Source organism: Cherax quadricarinatus, chromosome 41 (assembly GCF_038502225.1).
Source record: "Cherax quadricarinatus isolate ZL_2023a chromosome 41, ASM3850222v1, whole genome shotgun sequence".
In the NCBI taxonomy this organism is placed as follows: Eukaryota; Metazoa; Arthropoda; class Malacostraca; order Decapoda; family Parastacidae; genus Cherax; species Cherax quadricarinatus.
Window position 1 is genome coordinate 32,605,543 of NC_091332.1, and position 20,781 is coordinate 32,626,323.

A 20,781-nucleotide genomic window follows, 5' to 3' on the forward strand; every position below is an offset into this window, starting at 1 on the left:
CAACGTTCAAGCTCTCCAAGACAAGCTCAACCAGGTCGAGCCTTCAATCCAGTTCACACTTGAAGAAGAAGTCGACAACACTCTTCCTTTCCTTGATGTCCTGCTCTGCAAAGCTGACCACGAACTTCGTTTTAAAGTCTATCGAAAACCCACCAACCAAAACGATCTTCTCCACTTCTACTCTCACCAAGACACCAAAACCAAACGTGGTGTAATTATAGGCTTCTTCCTGCGTGCACTCAGAATCTGCAGCAACGAGTTCCTTGAGGAAGAATGCACTATAATTGAACAAATATTTTCTAAACTCCACTATAAGAACATAAGAAAGGAGGAACACTGCAGCAGGCCTGTTGGCCCATACTAGGCAGGTCCTTTACAATTCATCCCACTAACAAACATTTGACCAACCCAATTTTCAATGCCACCCAAGAAACAAGCTCCGATGTGCAAGTCCCTCTCAAATCCAACCCCTCCCACTCATGTACTTATCCAACCTAAATTTGAAACTACCCAAAGTCCTAGCCTCAATAACCCAACTAGGTAGACTGTTCCACTCATCAACTACCCTATTTCCAAACCAATACTTTCCTATGTCCTTTCTAAATCTAAACTTATCTAATTTAAATCCATTACTGCGGGTTCTCTCTTGGAGAGAGATCCTCAAGACCTTGTTAATATCCCCTTTATTAATACCTATCTTCCACTTATACACTTCGATCAGGTCTCCCCTCATTCTTCGTCTAACAAGTGAATGTAACTTAAGAGTCTTCAATCTTTCTTCATAAGGAAGATTTCTAATGCTATGTATTAATTTAGTCATCCTACGCTGAATGTTTTCTAAGGAATTTATGTCCATTCTGTAGTATGGAGACCAGAATTGAGCTGCATAATCTAGGTGAGGCCTTACTGATGATGCATAAAGCTGCAGTATGACCTCTGGACTTCTGTTGCTTACACTTCTTGATATAAATCCCAGTAATCTATTTGCCTTATTACGTACGCTTAGGCATTGCTGTCTTGGTTTAAGGTTGCTGCTTACCATAACCCCCAAGTCCTTTTCGCAATCTGTATGGCTAAGTTCTACATTATTTAACTTATAAGTGCTAGGGTTATGGACACTCCCGAGCTTCAGAACCTTGCATTTATCTACATTGAACTGCATCTGCCACTTTTCTGACCAAGAGTAGAGTTTGTCTAAATCCTCCTGAAGATCCCTAACATCTACGTTTGAATCAATTATCCTACCTATCTTCGTGTCATCGGTGAATTTGCTCATATCACTAGCAATTCCTTCATCAAGATCATTGATATATATTATAAACAACAACGGGCCCAAGACTGATCCCTGTGGAACGCCACTTGTTACTGATCCCCACTCGGATTTAACCCCATTTATGGACACTCTCTGCTTCCTGTCTGTGAGCCATGACTCGATCCACGAGAGCACCCTTCCCCCAACGCCATGAGCTGCTACTTTCTTCAACAGTCTTTGGTGCGGAACTCTATCAAATGCCTTACTAAAATCTAAGTAAACAATATCAAATTCTTTATCGTGGTCAACAGCCTCAAAAGCTTTACTGAAGAAAGTTAATAAATTAGTTATACAAGACCGGCCTCTTGAGAATCCATGCTGAGTATCATTAATCAAGCTATGCTTATCGAGATGGCTTCTTATAACCTCAGCTATAACTGACTCTAGCAACTTGCCTACAATTGAGGTCAGGCTTATTGGGCGGTAATTTGACGGTAACGACTTGTCCCCTGTTTTAAAAATAGGAATTACATTAGCCATCTTCCACATATCAGACACTACACCTGTTTGAAGAGATAAATTAAAAATATTAGTTAATGGTTCACAGACTTCCATTTTGCATTCCTTAAGAACCCTTGAAAAAACCTCATCAGGACCCGGTGACTTATTTTGCTTCAGTCGGTCTATCTGCTTCACAACCATTTCACTAGTGACTGTGATGTTACATAATTTATCTTCTTCTGATCCACTATAAAAATTAATTACCGGAATATTATTAGTGTCTTCCTGTGTAAAAACCGAGAGAAAATAATTATTTAAAATCGAGCACATTTCATTCTCTTTGTCAGTAAGATGCCCATAGTTATTTTTAAGGGGACCTATCTTATCTCTGACTTTTGTTCTATATACCTGGAAAAAACTTTTTGGGTTAGTTTTAGAATCCCTAGCAACTTTAATTTCATAGTCCCTTTTAGCTTTTCTTATCCCCTTTTTAATGTCCCTCTTAATGTCAATATGCTGATTCATAAGATGACCCTCGCCTCTTTTGATACGCCTATAAATTCCTTTCTTATGCCCTAGTAGATATTTCAGCCTATTATTCATCCATTTTGGGTCATTTCTATTTGATCTAATTTCCTTATAAGGGATAAACGTTCTTTGAGCAGCATGTATTGTGTTCAGAAAACTGTCATATTGATAGCTCTCTTCGTTACCCCAGTCAACAGATGATAAGTGTTCTCTAAGCCCATCGTAATCTGCTAAGCGAAAATCTGGGACTGTTACTGAGTTATCCCTACTATCATACTTCCATTCAATTCTAAATGTAATTGATTTGTGGTCGCTAGCACCCAGTTCCTCTGAAACTTCTAAATTATTAACAAGGGATTCATTGTTTGCCAGAACTAAGTCAAGCAGGTTATTTCCCCTTGTAGGTTCTGTCACAAACTGCTTCAAAAAACAATCCTGAACTACTTCTAAGAAATCGTATGATTCTAAATTCCCAGTCAAGAAATTCCAATCAATATGACTAAAGTTAAAGTCTCCTAGAATTACTACATTATCGTGCCTTGTGGCCCTAACAATTTCCTCCCATAGTAGTCTCCCTTGGTCCCTATCTAAATTTGGGGGACGGTATATCACACCTAAAATTAATTTTTCATGCCCCTCTGAAAATTCTATCCAAACAGACTCTGTATGTGTTACTTCAGACTTAATACCCGTTTTTATGCAACAGTTCAAGCGATCTCGGACATACAATGCCACCCCACCCCCCTTCCCGATACTTCTATCTACTTGGAACAATTTAAAACCCTGAATGTGACATTCTACAGGCATGTCCCGACTTTTTGAATTAAACCACGTCTCAGTAATGGCAAATACATCTATGTTACCTGCACTAGCAACTAGTCTCAACTCGTCCATCTTATTCCTAGCACTGCGACTATTTGTGTAATAAATTTTTAATGACCCTCCACTCTCTTTACCCTTCCTGCTCCTTTCTGTTATTCCACTAAACTTATTACTGTCCTTGTCAATTAGTGCCACTGGCTTTCCAATATCCACCTCATTTTGCCTATTACTAGTTCTCCTAGTACTCATGTTACTACCCTGCGACTTCACAGTTTTCCCGCCAAAACCCATACCACTAACTATTCCTAGTTTAAAGACCTAACAGCTCCCTCCACTGCGTTGGCCAGTGCTCCCACCCCACACCTAGATAAGTGAACCCCATCCCTGGCATACATGTCATTTCTGCCATAGAAGAGGTCCCAGTTGTCAATGAATGTTACCGCATTTTCCTTACAGTATTTGTCCAGCCAGCAATTGACACCAATTGCTCTGGACAACCATTCATTTCCAACTCCTCTCCTTGGCAAAATGCCACATATGACAGGTTTCCCACCCTTCCTCCTAATTATCTCTATTGCTGACCTATACCTGCTAATCAGGTCCTCACTCCTATGTCTGCCAACATCGTTGCCTCCAGCACTGAGACAGATAATAGGATTGCTCCCATTACCTCTCATGATGTCATCCAGACGGCTAACAATATCCTTCATCCCAGCCCCAGGAAAACACACTCTCTGCCTCCTACTCCTATCCTTCAAGCAGAATGCCCTATCGAGGTACCTAATCTGGCTATCCCCAACAACAACAATGTTTTTACCTTCCTTGGCGTCGTCCGTCGTGATGCTCCGAGTAGTCGACTCACATTCGCCAGGTAGCATTACACCACTTGTAGAATTCGTCAAGACGTTCTCGATGGTCTTCGTTGGGGTCTCTAGGGATGTCTTACTCACGTCTGCCAATGCTTCTTTGGTGCTCGTTGTGGCATTCCCAGCAGAACACTCACATTCGTCAGGTAGCACCGAGAATGAGTTGGAAGTTTCCACGGTAGTCTTATGGTTTCTCGTTGTTTCCGCCTCTCCAACCGTTTTCTTGATCTTCAGCTTGGTTCCATGTTGCCCGGCCACTGACCAAGCTCCCCTCTTAACCTGGGGACTCACAACAGGAGGATTACTACGAATCCTCTTGTTCTCCTCCGTTAATCGCCGTATCTCCAGTTTAGCAACTCTGAGTTCTTCTCTCAGCTGCTGGTAAAGCTGCTCAAGAGAGGGCATCCTGGTTCAGATTCACAGAGAGCACACAAACAGGTCTTCACAGAGCTAAGTACACGTCACCACTCTAAGTACACGTCACCACTGACTAAGTACACGTCACCACTCCTCGTCACTTCATCAGAGACTGCAGACGGCGGGCATTAAACATCTTCAACACACCCAGAGAAGACACTGCCGAGAAGAGATACATAGTCCTTCCCACCAACTCCATTGCCAAACATGTTTCCAACATCTTTGCCAAAACATCATTCCAAGTATCTACCTCCACAACCACGACCATCAAGGACATCACCAGTAGTAGACAGGACAAGCCTCCATCCTCTGCAGGGGTATACATAATCCCTTGTAATGACTGCAACAAGTTATACATGGGCGAAACATCAAGGGACCTCCAAACACGTATTTCAGAACACCAATACGCAAGCAGGTCTGACGACACAAGGAATGCCTGCGTACAACACCGTAATTCACACAACCACTTGATAAACTACAGAAACTCAAGACTTATCGCCACAGAAGACAACACTCAATACCGAAGAATCCTGGAATCATCACTTATTTCTATATCCGACAACTTCAACCAGGATAGTGGCTTCTATAACATAGCTGAACCACTTGCCAAGAAACTTCTTCATCGATATCCCACATAAGAACACTGTAGAAGGTCTGCTCACAAACTTATCCAATCTCCTTTCCAAGCTACCCAAGTTTTTACACTCTATAACCCCACTCGGTACATCATCAGATGCAGCATTCTTCACCTGACCTCAGCATTCTGAACCGGACTATAAATACTCGCGTTCCTTCCACCCCAGGTAGTTCTGTTTGTGACTTGAAAAAGCCCACTGTGTGGGCGAAACGTAGTCAATAAAGGATCACATTATACTGCATTTGTGTTTATATTTCCACCTTATCACTAGATAGGCACATGGCTTCTCCCGAAAAGAGGTGGCCACAATGCTCGATGAACACGACGGAGAACTCGGATTTGGAAATGTGGGGCACAATTCTCGCGAAGAAGTTGCGAGACCACTCCGTGTCATCAGAGGAACAGGAAGAGCCAGCTCACATTGTAACAGTTCTGACAGTTCCAACCATGGAGCCAGCGAATACGGAAACATCGGAGGAAATAAACACCCCACTCCCTGAAAACAAAGAAGGATGGATCACTGTGGGCTAAAACAAGTGCCATCCGTCCAAGGATCAGGCAAACCAGCTCTACCGACCTGGAAAATTCAAGGTGAAGTCTTACGGGGACCACAGAACCCACTATGGCGTTGTTTCATACCTGGAATCGCGACACAACCTGAAGTTCAAGATATGGTTCAACTTGAGGGGAGAACCAATACTGACTTCTCTCAACAAGGAAATGTACACCACCTTGAAGAGTCATGGAGACAGATCGCTCCTTCACCCTGGAGGAACTGGACTCTCTGCAGAAGATCAAGGATGTAGCGATGCAATACCCACTGATGACGCCTATCAAGGCAGTAGCAGCTCACCCCAGTGTGGTGTCAGCTCAACGTCTCAAGGCAAAGATGGCAGGCAATGCTTCAACCCGATATGTCCTCATACAATATGTAGGCCTGCTACCATCCCAGCTGGACCTCGGTTCTTGGGGCAGGTACGACGTCAGGACTTTAACGCCAGAACCAGTTCGTTGTTTCAAGTGCCAGCATTACGGACACCTGGGTGCACTCTGTCCGAACAGAGTAATCTGCGGTGCCTGCAGCCAGCACAACCCTACCGAGGAATGCATATCAAAGCTGAAAAATGCATCGCCACCCACTCCACAATGCCTGAACTGTAGGCAGAAACACCATGCCTGGAATCCTCGATGCCCCGATAGGCTTGCCAGAATTCAAGTAGCCTGGAAGACACCAAAAACTCGGCAGCAGGTTATGACAGATCATCACTCTCAGCAGACGATGGGTGCAGAGAACCCTACCATACCGCAGACCTCTCATCAGGTCACCCAGCTCAATGCCCATGAATTCCCAACTCTCGAAGCCACAACCAGGCATCATGGACAGGAGCCTTCTGCCCCCCTACCTCAATGAAGAAACAAAAACAAGAGGAACAGGCGGCGTCAACAGGGAACATCTCGTCAACGCGATCAGCAGACGGCACTAAGCGAGCCCCCATCAGCCATAATACGACAAAGCAGGCACTCCTTACCCGGCACAGCCGCTTTGCAGGCTCCCCTGGCACCTCACCAGCAGATGCCGGCTACCCAACCTGGTATACAGCAACAGACCAAGCTGCATACAATAAAGAAACCCAACCCTCAGCAGTCCCTACAGACCACAACAGCCCAGGTAATGTAGATGAATGGTTCAAAGAACCAACATGTTGTTAAATTAGACACTGTGTGGCGAAACGTTTCCTCAATAAAGATACCCAAGAGTTGCACATGTGTCTAATTTAACAGCCCAGGTAATACCCACTGCTTCGAACTCAGTGCCAACGCAGGCCCTCACCAGGAAGGATTTCGTAGCACTCATCAAGGCATTCACGGATATTATTTGCAACACAACTCCACGGAACAACAGAGCATATTCTGGCAGATGGTCAGTACGCTCCTGAGTGTGTGCTTACTGGACACCATGAATTTGTTGGTTCTCAGAGAGGGCAGGGCTCAGTCCCCAGCTCAGGAAACAACGGCGATGGAATAACTTCGGTACCAAATCACACCCTCAAGGTCCTACAATGGAACAATCAGGGCCTGAGGGGCAAACAGTACCTCTTGCTGGAGGCAGTAATTCGGGATCGGGTTGACATCTTCTTGCTACAAGAAACTCTGACTGTCCCGACTATCTGCCCAAGACTACTCAATTTTGCTGGGTATTTTCAGCGCATGGACACGGGCGTTCACTGCAGAGGCACAGTTGTATTTGCATCCAATACAATACCTCACGAGGTTATAGCCAACCCTGTGGACTGTGGGGAGGATGTTGAGGTATAGGCCATCCTTGCACACATACCTGGGGTGCCCATTACCATCTATAACATCTACAAGGACCCAAGACACACCCTCGACATTGCATAGCTCCTCGCGCTAGCACGCACTGAGTGTATTATTGTGGGTGGAGATTTCAATGCACATCACCCAATGCTGCACTCTCACTCAGCAACCAATGCTGCTGGCAGACACATAGCAATGCTCCAACACGATATTCCAAAGGTAAAGTTACTAAACAATGGAGACCCCACACACATGATGGGTGGCTGCCTCGATCTTACCTTCGGGACAAGATAACTTGCAGCAGGAGCCACATAAGAAACTCAACCTCACCTTGTCAGTGACCACTTTGCAGTGATCACCACCTTCAACATCAACAGGCCTACCACAGTTGTGCTGCCTCCTAGATGGGACGTAAAGAGGGCCAACTGGAAGGTGTTCCAGGATTACCTTTATGATCGGTGGTCCGCATACACACTATCTGAAGACTGTGATACAGCTAAACAGGAGCTGATCACTGTTCTCATCCAGACAGCAGAGTGCGCAATTCCAAAGAAGTCCGCAGGACGCACTCACAAAAGAGACTGGTGGTTCTACAACGACGAGGTGCAGAAGCAGAACCACAGCATCAACTCTTTTAGGAAGCTATACAGGCGTAACCCTACGGCAAAGAACAGGAATACTCTGAGACCCATTGTGCAGCATGCCCACAGTCTCTCTGAGTAAAAACTGAGAAATGGCTGGAGTGGTGCTCAACATTAGGGCATCACACCACTTTATCTGAGATATGGGGCAAGCTCAACATAGCAACTGGCAAGAGTGAGCCAAGGCCACCAGCACACTCGAACCCATCCCAGGAAGCTGAGAAACTAGTGGAGCTTTTCACTTCCAGGGGAGCCTCCACTCAGCTCCCACAGGACATCCGGAATATACAGACGGATCTTCTGCCATAACGCCAGTTAACGATACAAGCTGCATGTGAGTCGGAAGATGTGACTGATGAAAACCTCATGGACTTGGAACTCCAACATGCCATTAAGAACACAGGTGACACTGCCCCGGGCATCGATGGTGTTACTCCATGACTGCACGGGCTGGGGCAGAGTGGATGGGAGTCCATACTAGACGTCATAAACAAGTAGAGGGCCGGGACACTCCCAGCATCTTGGAAGAAGGCTGCCATTGCACCAAGGACCCAGGCAGTTTGAGACCCATATCGCTGACCACCTGTTTAGCCAAGACTGCTGAAAGGATGGTGTTAAATCGCCCCTATGGAAACTTGGACCCACTCATCATCACATATTTGGCTTCACCAAAGGAGTGGGTACAGCAGAGTGCATAACCACCCTACTAAGCCAGATTGCTGATAGTAACAAAAAATCTAGTATCGTCTACCTCCACCTTGAGAAGGCATTTGAGCAAGCCAGCCCCACAGCAATTGTAGCAATACTAGCTCGGAAAGGAATCAAAGGATGCCTCCTGGCCTAAATAGAGTCCTACCTTAGGGACAAGCAGGCCTGTGTCAGCTTTCAGGGACACTACTCCACAAGGAGGTGTGCTCAGTCCTATCCTGTTTAACTTCCCCATGCAGAAACTTGAGCCTTCCCTTTCATAGTGGTACGCAGCTCCTCAACTATGCTAATGATCTTGCCCTCGTAGTGAATGGGAAAGGCAATTTGGAGCGACAGGCCCAGAAAGCTTAGGACCTAATTACACAGTCTTGCAAGGAACTAGGCCTCAAGATCTCGGCCGAGAAATCTCTTGCAGTGATGTTCAAGAGACCAGATCCTGTAAATAGATTACGTATTCAGGATATAGAACTTGAGTGGACAGGCTCCTACCTATACTTGGGAATCTTCATTAATATAAAGCTGACCATTCAGAAACAGGCCGAATATGTCAGGTCACGTGCTCTACTCAGACTCAACGCCATCAGAGCCATGACGAGGCACCGTGCAGGGGCAAGCAAAGATGTACTTTGCTTGTACTCTATACAAGCTATACGTTCACTCATTGACTACGGTACACCGGTGTTAGCTCATCTCTTCCCGCAGAGCAGGTCATACAAAACCAGGCGGTAAGAATTATGCTTTGGGCCCTCATCTGGACCAACACAGTATGTCTCAAATCTGAGGCCCGGCTTCCTTCCCTGGCTGACAGAGTAAAATACATTAACATCTGCAAAGTAGCCACGATTCTGCACCGGCAGCAAGGTACCCCACTAAGATGACGGATATTGACAACCATGACAAAAGATCCAACTCTCTTCAAGGACCACTTCTGGATTCGTTCGTTTTGTGCTGCTGGGCGGAAGCTGCTGCCTATACAACTACTTGAGAAGAGTTGTGACCTTCCTATTGCTGGATATCATCCACCACCTCCCTGGCGCCTAGATCCAGCCGATATTTGCATCATGCAACTACCAATCTCTAAGCGTCTCTGCACTCAAGACACCCTCAGCAATCATGTTCAGACAAGCATGGCACTGGCAGAGGGAGGCACAAGTGCAGTGTATTTCACAGATGGTTCTGTCGACCCTGAGAGGAAGAGAGCAGCAGCTGGACTGTACTGTGAGGGAAAAGTAGGTGTAAGTGGGGTTAAGGTTGTTCGGGCAACCAGGAACCATTAGTTACGTCGCGTGCACCCCCCCCCCCTCTGGCGGGCTGGGGCGAAACTAGTTCCTGGTGTCCGATTTGTTAGTTTCTACTCCTGGTAATATTGACCTTACCTGGTGTGGGTTGAAGTTTGGAGAGTCACTTCACCTCCACTCTTCTCCTAATCAGGTAGGATGATATACCAGGAGTATCACTGTTTCTTTATTTTGTTTGCTGGTTACCAGTAATGATTTTGGCATTTATCATTCTTTTCAATTCTTAATTGTTATATTATGACTATGGGTAACCAGTTTATTTTTTCTTATTACCAGCTCTGTTCCTGACCTGGTCATCCAGGATAGACGCCAGATAAAGGAGCAAGACTTATGTTAATAATACTTATTAACATTATTCTACTACTACCGGCCCTTACCTATTCTACTTGTGCTCCATCCAAGTGGTAGGAGATTCCAGAACATCGGATTATTACCATCTGCCCAGGATAACCTACATAAATAACATCAGAGGAACTATCCAGGGCCATACCTATTCCTGCCCAACTACAAGAACTGAAGGCCATTTTTTTTATTATATTTAAATTTTAAGTAAAATTCTCAAAAATCATTATTCTCATTTTTCCTAAGTTATTTCTTTATTTATTTATTTTTCCATTAATTTCTTTTGTTCAGTTGGAAGGCGTTCCACTGACATGTACCACAGGACAATGTTCATCTCATCACATCGATCCTGAGCATGACAGCCTTAGAAGTTCAGGGTAACAGATCGACATTGAACTGGGTCCCCAGCCATGCTGGCATCCGGGGAAATGAGGCGGCAGATGATGCAGCCAAGGCAGCCACAGACTACCCACTTGTTTGGATTACTGTCCCCATCAGCTTACAACAGACCAAACTGGTGGCTGCCAGAGCCATGAAACTTATGGGGGAGGTCTTAGGTGATACCCCATCTCAACAGTGGCACCGAGCAGCGACTCAGGGAGAACCCCCTCCATATGATAGAAGCTGGTCCAGAGCGCAGTGTACCGCCATCCATCGGCTTCGTTTGGGCTTTCCCACAGCCAAGATGATGGTAGACAAGGCTGAGGAGATGTGCCAATACTGCCAGCACGTTGCTCATCGCCCCCTAACACACTATCTTCTGGAGGCAAAGTTACTGAGACACTCCGCAGGCAACTAGCATTGATATCCTCTCCCGAAGATGACCCAGAGATGACTGCGGCCACATTATTGTACCATGGAGTCAACGAATCAGACAAGCTGTTGCCCGTGATAACGACATATCCTCCTCCTCGCTAGTGTCCACAGTTTGGAGTACATATGGTGTCGCTTATGAGATGCACCAGTTGAACTGACCAGAAGAGTGCTTGAGCAGCATATGTCGCATCATTGTAGAAACCTTTCTCCCTCGGGAGCCAGAGGCGGATCATCGCAAGATTGAGACCCGTGCCAGGACTACGGTCTTGGCGAACATTACACATACATACACCCCAGGTAGATCTGTTTGTGACATGAAAAAACCCACTGTGTGGGCGAAACGTTGTCAGTAAAGGATTACATTATAATGCATGTGTGTTTATATTTTCATCCTTGTTTTGTAGATCAATGGTTCAGAGAACCGACACGTTGATAAATTAGACACATGTGCAACTCTTGGGAATTCTTCGCTTGTCTAACCCTTGGGCACGGCCTACTTCCACACTGAACAAATGTGACACCACCTACAACTGCTGCACCTCTCCTGCCTACGGTTTATAAGCTGCTTCTCCGCACATATGCCGTATTCTATTCAAGATTGATGGACTGACCACATCGACTCAAGGTTGAGGGACTGATTATCTCATTCTCCTATTCTTCAAGTTTCTCCTATGTATGGACTGATGAAGCCACTGTGTGGCGAAACGTTTCCTCAATAAAGATACCCAAGAGTTACACATGTGTCTAATTTATCAACATCCTTGTTTTGTGGTCCTTGTGTTGTGATCCTTGTGTTTTGGCCCTTTTGTTGAGGTCCTTGTTTTCTGTTCCTTGTGTTGTGAGCCATATGATGATTAACTGTGTTGTGATCCTTGTATTGTGATCCTTGTTGTGGTACTTGTGTTGTGGTACTTGTGTTGTGGTACTTGTGTTGTAGACCTTGTGTTGTGATCATGGTCATGGGCCCTTTTGTTGTGGTGCTTGTGTTGTGGTCCTTGTGTCGTGGTCCTTGTGTCGTGGTCCTTGTGTCGTGGTCCTTGTGTCGTGGTCCTTGTGTCGTGGTCCTTGACATGGGTACCTGTGTTGTGATCAGTGTGTTCTGGTATTTCTGTTTAGTCATTGTGTTGTGGTCCTTGTGTTGAGTCCTTATTTTGTGATCATTGTTTTGTGATCCTTGTGTTCTGATGCTTGTGTTGTGATACTTGTGCTGCAGTCCTTGTGTTGCGGTCCTTGTGTTGTGGTCCTAGGGTTGCGGTGCTTGTGTTGTGATCCCTGTGTTGTGGACCTTGTGTAGTGATTCTGTTGTGGTTCTTGTCAATGGTTTTGTGTTGTGATCCTTACGTTGGTTCCTTGTGTTGCGGTCATTACGTTGTGATTCCTTCGTTGTGATCCTTGTGTTTTATCGTTGTGTTGTGGTCCTTGTATTGCAATCATTGTGTTTTGTCAGTGTATTGTGGTCCTTGTGTTGCAATCCTTGTGTTGATCCTTATGATTGGTCCTTGTGTTGTGATCCTTGTGTTTTGGTCCTTGTGTTGAGGTCCTTGTGCTTGTGTTGTGATCATTGTGTTGTAGTCCTTGTGATGAATCCCTGTGTTGCGATGATTGAGTTGTGTTCCTTGTGTTGTGGTCCTCGTGGTGAGTCCTTGTGATTGGTTCTTGTGTTGTAATTCATGTGTTGTGATCATTGTGTTATTGTCCATGTGTTGTGATCCTTGTGTTCTGATGCATATATTTTGGTTATTATGATGACTCCCTGTGATGTGGCCCTTGTCTTGTGGCCCTTGTCTTGTGGCCCTTGTCTTGTGGCCCTTGTCTTGTGGCCCTTGTCTTGTGGCCCTTGTCTTGTGGCCCTTGTCTTGTGGCCCTTGTCTTGTGGCCCTTGTCTTGTGGCCCTTGTCTTGTGGCCCTTGTCTTGTGGTCCTTGTCTTGTGGTCCTTGTCTTGTGGTCCTTGTCTTGTGGCCCTTGTCTTGTGGCCCTTGTCTTGTGGTCCTTGTCTTGTGGTCCTTGTCTTGTGGTCCTTGTCTTGTGGTCCTTGTCTTGTGGTCCTTGTCTTGTGGTCCTTGTCTTGTGGTCCTTGTCTTGTGGCCCTTGTCTTGTGGCCCTTGTCTTGTGGTCCTTGTCTTGTGATTGTTTTGTTTTGGCCCTTGTGTTGTGGTCCCTGTGTTTTGAGCCATGTGATGGGTACCTGTGTTGTCATCCTTGTGTAGTGATACTTGTGATCTTTGTATTGTGATGCTTGTATTGCGGTACTTGTGTTGTAGTCCTTGTGTTGTGGTTCTTGTGCTCTGGTCCTTTTTGTTGTGGTCCTCGTGTTGTGATCCTTGTACTCGCCTATTTGTATTCGCCTATTTGTGGTTGCAGGGGTCGATTCATAGCTCCTGGCCCCGCCTCGTCACCGAGTGCTACTAGGTCCTCTCTCTCCCTGCTCCATGAGCTTTATCAAACCTCGCCTTAAAACTATGTATGGTTCCCTCCTCCACTATGTCACTTTCTAGGCTATTCCACTGCCTGACAATTCTGTTACTGAAGAAATATTTCCTAACATCCCTTTGATTCATCTGAGTCTTCAATTTCCAATTGTGACCTCTTGTTTGTGTCCCATCTCTGGAACATCCCGTCTTTGTCCACCTTGTCTATTCCGCACAGTATTTTATATGTCGTTATCATGTCTCCCCTGACCCTCCTGTCCTCCAGTGTCATCAGGCCGATTTCTCTTAACCTTTCTTCGTAGGACAATCCCCTTGCTCTGGGACTAGTCTTGTTGCAAACCTTTGCACTTTGTGTTTTTGTCCTTGTGCTTTTGTCCTTGTTGGGTCTATGTGATGGGTCCTTGTGTTACAATGCTTGTGTTGTGATACCTGTTATGTGATCGCTATGTAATTGTGTTGTGCTCCTTGTGTTGCAATCCTTGTGTTGGATCCTTTTGTTCTGATCCTTGTAGTGGGCAATTGTTTTGTGATCCTTGTTGTGATGCTTGTGTTTTGGTCCTTGTGTTGCTGCATTTGTGTTGTGATCCTTTTGATATGATCCTTGTGTTGTTGTCCCTGGGTTCTGGTTCTTTTGTTGTGATCATTGTGTTGTGGTAATTGAGTTGTAGTCCTCTGTGATGAGTCGCTGTGTTGTGATGATTGTGTTGCGGTAGCTGTATTGTGGTATTTCTGTTGCGATCCTTTTTTTGGGATCATTGTGTTGTGGTCTTTGTGATGAGTCTCTGTTGTGATCCTTGTTTGATCCTTGTGTTGTTGTTCTTGTGTTGTATCCTTGTGTTGTGGTCCTTTGGTAAGTCCCTGTATTGCAATCCATGTGCTGGGTCCTTGTGTTGTGGATCTTGTGTTTCTTGTGTTGTGCTCATTGTGTTGGATCTTGTGTTGACGGCCTAGTGTTGTGGACCATTTGACGAATCCCTGTGTTGTGATCCATGTGTTGTGTCCTGGAGCTGTGGTCCTTGAGTTGCATCGTTGTGTTAGGTCCTTGTGTTGTGGTTCTTGTCATTGGTCCTTGTGCTGTGATGTTTGCATTGGATCCTTGTATTGTGGTCCTTGTGTTGTGATCCTTGTGTTGGGATCACTGTGTTGAATCCCTGTGTTGTGCTCGTGTTTAATCCTTGTGTTGTGGTCCTTGTATTGTAACAACACCCGAACAGTCATTTGTCATGCAACCCCATCAATAAATATATTAAACAACCATGGTGACGTCACACATCCCTGTCTAAGGCCTAATTTTACTGGGAAATAATCTCCCTCTCTCCTACATACTCTAACTAGACCTCACTATCCTCGCAAAAACTTTTCACTGGTTTCAGTAACCTTCCACCCAGTCTATACAATTGCAACATCTGCCATATTGCTCTACTATCCACCCTATCATATTCCTTTTTAAAATTCATAAATGCAATAAAAACTTCTTTATCTTTCTCTAAAAACTGTTTCCTTAAATGTTTCAATGTAAAAACTTGGTCTACACATCCCCTAACCTTCCTAAAACCTCACTGTACATTTATGATCCTGCTCTCCGTCTTATACTTAATTCTTTCAATAATAGCTCTGTCATTCATTTTACCTGGGACACTCAACAAGCTTATTCCCGAATAATTCTTACTCTTTTATCCTCTTTGCCTTTATACAAAGGATCTATGCATATTTTCTTCCAGTCCCTACGCACATTCCCCATTTCATACATTTGTTAAACAAATGCACCAGCCACTATAACTCGACCTGCTTTTAACAGGTCTGCCTTGGTCCCATAAAATCCAGCTGCTTTACCCCCTTTCATTTTATTCACTGCCTCATGCACCTCCCCCACAATCTTATATGTGGCTATTCCTCACTCCTAAAGAATGTTATACCTCCCTGGCCAATGCTCCTCAAAACTTTCTCTCAGTTTTCCCAATACTTCTACCTGCCCATCTAATAGCTATATTCTTTTGTTTTTAACTGTTAAATACATTCGTTCCAGAGGTTTCCTCAATTTACTGATCTCACACCAAAACTTTTTCTTATTCTCAGAAAAAATTACATGACGAAACCTCACTCACTCGCTCATTTGCTCTCCTTTTTACTTTCCCATCACTCTCTTAACCTCCGTTTCACTCTCCACGAGTCGCTCCTCTTTACCCCCCACACCCACCCTTCTATATCCACAAACTTCTGCTGCACACTTTAAACACTGCATTCTTAAATCTACCTCATACCTCTCCGGCTTCCTCCTCATTACCTGTACTCCACCCTGTCTTTCAACCAACAGCCGCTTATACCTTACTCTAACTACCTCCTACTTTAAGTTATAAACTTTCACTTCTCTCTGACTCACTACTTACATTTTTCTTGTATCCTATCTAACTTTTATTCTCACTATAACTACAGCCCCCGTGGCCTGGCAGGCAAAGCTCTCGCTTAATATGCGGAGGGCTCGGGTTCGATTCCTGGTGGAGTGGAAACATTTCGACACGTTTCCTTACACCTGTTGTTCTGTTCACCTAGCAGCAAATGGGTACCTGGGTGTTAGTCGATTGGTGTGGGTGGCATCCTGGGGGACAAGATTGAGAACCACAATGGAAATAAGACACAGTCCTCGATGACGCACTGACTTTCTTGGGTTATCCTGGGTGGCTAACCCTCCGGGGTTAAAAATCCGAACGAAATCTTATCTGATATATCTGCTGCCCATCTAAAACCATGCGCAACCAGAAGTCTGCTGTCATTACGCCCTATATCGTATCTCCTGTACCTTATCCACTTTTTCTTAAAATATATAGTATACGAGAGGATTTTACGAAGCAGAAGTGATAAGAACATAACATAAGAACGAAGGAACACTGCAGAAGGCCTACTGGCCCATGCGAGGCAGGTCCAAGTCTCCTACCGGCTTAAGCCAATGCACCCAACCTAGTCAGGTCAGGTCACATTGACTTAAGGGAGGAACAAGGCAACCGACCTGGTAGCACAAGCTATCAGGTCTAACTCACACCCACCCACATCTACTCATGTATTTATCCAACCTATTTTTAAAGCTACACAACGTTCTGGCCTCTATAACGGTACTTGGGAGTTTGTTCCACTCATCCACAACTCTATTACCAAACCAGTACTTTCCTATATCCTTCCTGAATCTGAATTTTTCCAACTTAAAACCATTGCTGCGAGTCCTGTCTAGGCTAGATATTTTCAGCACACTATTTACATCCCCTTTATTTATTCCTGTCTTCCATTTATATACCTCAATCATATCCCCCCTAATTCTACGTCTTTCTAGATGATGTAAGGAGAGTGGAGTATGTGGAGATTAAAAGAGATGTTAAGAGAAAGTGGTAAGGGACAGTAAAAGTATATGAATAACTAAAGTGTAATGAACACTTGTCCTCATCGACAAGTTGATGATCAAGACACATGTGGAACAGTTGGGTATCTCTACTGGTGAAACATTTCGACTACAACGTTGATGAAACTCTTCACCAATAAAGATGGTAAACTGTTGCACACGTGACTTAATCATCAGTGTAAAAGGAGGACAAATGAGAGAGTTTGTGAGATTGTCATCTAATTTTGCTGAGAGAAGAATAAAACTGTAGTAAGATTAATAAGCTGAGAAAGCCTTGGGAAAGACTGAATTTAAGAGAGCTAAAGGAAAAAGAGGATAAATATTAGATGTGGAGGTGGAAGTATTGGGATGATGGAGGATATTATTTTGAGGAGCTGTTAAGGGTTGATGAAGAAAGGGAGGCAGTGATTTCATGCATTGGAAAGGGAGATATAATATTTAGGAATGAGAACGAACCAGATGTAAGTGTGGGGGAGGATCGAGAACCTGTATACAGTGTCCTCTATTAAGAGACACTGAATTTGGGAAGAACGGAAAGTCTCGAGATAAAAAGGAAACTCGTGATGATAAATGGAATCAAGCGTAGCAAGAGTAACGTGGGAGGCTGAAGAACATAGGTTGTCACCGTAGACTAGTTTAGATAAGTTGAGGGAGGAATGACGGCGAAGAAGGGTGGAACTCGGCTCTCAGACTCCCAAGAAAGGAGTGCTGAAGCTTTCAGGAGGTTCAGGAGGTTCTGATAAGTGCACTCAGCTCACACACTGAGGTCCGGAGTTCATATCTCCTCCGGTACGGCTGGAATATATTAGGGACGTGTTTCCATAGAACACCTGCTGTCCCTGCTCACCCATCAGTGCAAAATGGCTACCTGGGTGTTAGTGGACTGGTGTGGGTCGCATCCTGGGACAAAACTGACTTAATTTGCCCAAAATGCTCTGCATAACAAGCGGCTTTCTATATAGTAGGATGTCACTGATGTCAGTTTTACTTGTAGTAAATAGATATTTATTATTCAATAAGTGAAGGTGATTGTACTCTCGTCTTGAAGATACCTGAGAGACAAACTGCTGATGAAATATTCTATTTATCGTGGCATTCATGTCCACCAAGACAAATTTTCTTTTGAGATGCAAATTCTGCATAATGGTTATGTTGGTAGGTAAGACACATAGGCAACAGTTAGGCAACTTTATTCCGAAACGTTTCGCCTACACAGTAGGCTTCTTCAGTCGAATACAGAAAGTAGGCAGGAACAGTAGAGATGTGAAGACGATGTTATCAGTCCATCACCCTTGAAGTCGTAGAATTTGAGGTTGTCAGTCCCTCGGCCTGGAGAAGTTCAGTTCCATAGTCAGGAACTATCTGGTATACAATACCAACCTGGTATACAATACAATATCTGGTATACAATACCAACCTGTCGGTATTGTATACCATTTTGATGTTCATAATGGTTATGTGAAAAATGTCGTAGGTCTAGTTTTTTTTTTCACCCAATGCGTTAAACTTATGATAAATCAAGAAAACCCAACCATTTGGCTAGTTTTATGTAGTATATTTTGATCTTCGGGATGCTGCCCAGTACAACAAACTAACAACAATGAACGAATTTAATACTAGGTGCACAGGGTATCAGATCTCTTTACATCTCTAACACCAGGAACTAGTCTGGTAGCTTTCAGTGGTCAGCTGAACGTTCAACAACTAAACTATGAATAAAAAACATTAGAGTGAGGTTGAAATGACTATCTTTAACACGAGAGAAAATGTGAAAGTTCTCTCTTATCTTAGAAAAATGATATGACACAAAGTGAACCGTTAATATGCACTGTTATCTTCATAAAACATTACGTCAGTAATGGTCTAATCCATCAGCCGTCACAGTCATAATGGGCAGAGTTTATGTACCATCAGAGACTGTGTTGCAGACCGTCACTTTGCCCCCGCGACCCTTCACTGCCCTTCCTCCGCCCACCCATACCAAAAAAGTCTAGATGGTCCCTGTAGCGGTATACAGCGAGGCGGCGGTCGCTTAGTACCCGTCACCAGCTGTTCACTTGTGTATTCATCCCCCACATTTTTTTCTCTCAGCTCTCCCCTCTCTCCACCTTGCTGTCTCCTCCCTTCCCTCTCCATCTTGCTATCTTCTCCCTTCCCTCTCCACCTTGCTATCTTCTCCCTTCCCTCTCCACCTTGCTATCTTCTCCCTTCCCTCTCCACCTTGCTATCTTCTCCCTTCCCTCTCCACCTTGCTATCTTCTCCCTTCCCTCTCCACCTTGCTATCTTCTCCCTTCCCTCTCCTCCCTTCCCTCTCCTCCCTTCCCTCTCCTCCCTTCCCTCTCCTCCCTTCCCTCTCCTCCCTTCCCTCTCCTCCCTTCCCTCTCCTCCCTTCCCTCTCCTCCTTGTTATCTCCTCCCTTCTCCACTTTGCTTATTCTTTTTTTCTCCTCCTTGTTTATTACTTTCTCTCCTCTCCAACTTGCTTACTCCTTCCCTTCCTCTTTTTTTATCTGTCTCCGTAACTATATCTCCTTTCTAGCACTCTCTCTCTCTCTCTCTCTCTCTCTCTCTCTCTCTCTCTCTCTCTCTCTCTCTCTCTCTCTCTCTCTCTCTCTCTCTCTCTCTCTCTCTCTCTCTCTCAGGGTTATGCAAGGTAAGGTTTAGGGTTGCTAAATTTGCTAAGCGCTGTTACCTGTATCAGCTCATTTGAAAGCCATTTTAGTATTGAGATATACAGACAGGGAACACGATGAAGTTGGAGCCATCTGTGAGCCAGCGATTAATTTAATTGATCAGCTAACTTTATTTCGTCAATGTTGTGCTGTACGAACATGTTCCAGATTCGAGTCATCCTAGGAATAAATGATCTCAGATGAAGCGACGTTCTGGAGAAGGGTACAGTGAAGATGCTGCTTGCTGCCCGTCTTGTTGTGTAAAAGCCAAGTTAGGTATATTGACAATGTTGGCCTTGTACATAACAGTAAAGCCACACACATCCCTCCTGTGCTCAAGGTTCTGCTGATATGACAGATTTATCCAGGCGAGAGATGAGCGTCTTGCTCTGTTCTCTAATTTGTCAAGAAGCCGCAGATGAAACAGGGGGTGAGGATAATCCAAGAAAGTGGAGCATACTCAACGTGTGAGTGTTGTTGTGCCTCGTATAGAATATTGCAACCTCTGCTGTCAAGCTGATGCAAGACAAGTCTAAGTGCTGTAAGCTTCCTGGCCACTTTGGAAGATTTACTTCGTGGTTTCTCATGGTCAGTTTGGAGACAAATTTCACCCCAAGGATATAAAACTACACCCCTGCGAACTCTCTCTCTCCTCCCCCCCTCTCTCTCTCTCTCTCTCTCTCTCTCTCTCTCTCTCTCTCTATCTCTATCTCTCATAATACTTTTTACTTAATCCTTGTCTAACATTATCTTCCAGTAACTCTTTCCATCCAAGTTATCGCAGTATCACAACTCCTCCACAATAAACAACTCACAGGCTAGTGCGCTACCCTCTATATCATGCTAGCAGGCTAGTGCACTATCCACTGCAACCATGCTAGCAGGCTAATGTGCTATTCACTGCACCATGCTAGCAACCTAGTGTGCTATCCTCCGCACCATGCTAGTGTGCTATCCACTGCACCATGCTAGCAGGCTAGTGCACTATCCACTGCAACCATGCTAGCAGGCTAATGTGCTATTCACTGCACCATGCTAGCAACCTAGTGTGCTATCCTCCGCACCATGCTAGTGTGCTATCCACTGCACCATGCTAGCAGGCTAGTGTGCTATCCACTGCACCATGCTAGCAGGCTAGTGCACTATC